This window comes from Octopus bimaculoides, chromosome 3 (genome assembly GCF_001194135.2).
Source record: "Octopus bimaculoides isolate UCB-OBI-ISO-001 chromosome 3, ASM119413v2, whole genome shotgun sequence".
Classification (NCBI taxonomy): domain Eukaryota; kingdom Metazoa; phylum Mollusca; class Cephalopoda; order Octopoda; family Octopodidae; genus Octopus; species Octopus bimaculoides.
In genome coordinates this window covers 82,529,968-82,530,760 of record NC_068983.1, presented here as the reverse complement: position 1 = coordinate 82,530,760, position 793 = coordinate 82,529,968, and positions in this window count along the sequence as shown.

The window sequence follows — 793 nt, the reverse complement described above, 5'->3', positions numbered from 1 at the left end:
TATATATATATATATATATATATATGCGATGAGCTCTTTTATCATTTTCATAGTATGAGCGTTGAATTGTTCGATCAATTCTACTACCGGCTCAGTGATCCAGAGATAGCTCTTCTCACAACTTAGTTCAGGTATGACCAATTTTCACAGTGTCGCCAGACAGGTCATCTAAATAACGTTCAAATGGTTACTACCCTGTTACCTTCTACTCAAGATAAAGTAGGATTAAGCACAGGGTCTTATAGTTACGAAACAAACGTCTAAACTACTCAGCTATAGCCTTTGTTTTCTATGCGATGATTCCGAGTGCCCCAATCACGATAAGTACCACACTTACTCTTGAGGATCTTTCAATATGTTCCATGTCAAATTCCAGGCTTTGCTGTTACCTCTTTGTCATTTTGTCTTCACAATATTCTTCTTCTTCTTCTTCTTCTTCTTCTTCTTCTTCTTCTTCTTCTTCTTATTATTATTATTATTATTATTATTATTATTATTATTATTATTATTATTATTATTATTATTATTATTATTATTATTATCATTGAGTGAGAGAGCAGTGTATGCCATCAAAGTGACACTGGGGTAAAATATACGAAGCCCAGTATACCCATCATGACTACCCGTCTGATAAGGGCACATCAGGCACATGCATTACAACCACATCTGCGCGACATGGTGATTTCATATCAAGACCTACAGCGCATAACCTTGCAGGTGGGGCCCAGTTAGAATTTTCTTCAGGTTGAGTAGCCCATCCCACTCAAAAGGTCCCTGAATAAGTGTTGTTTAA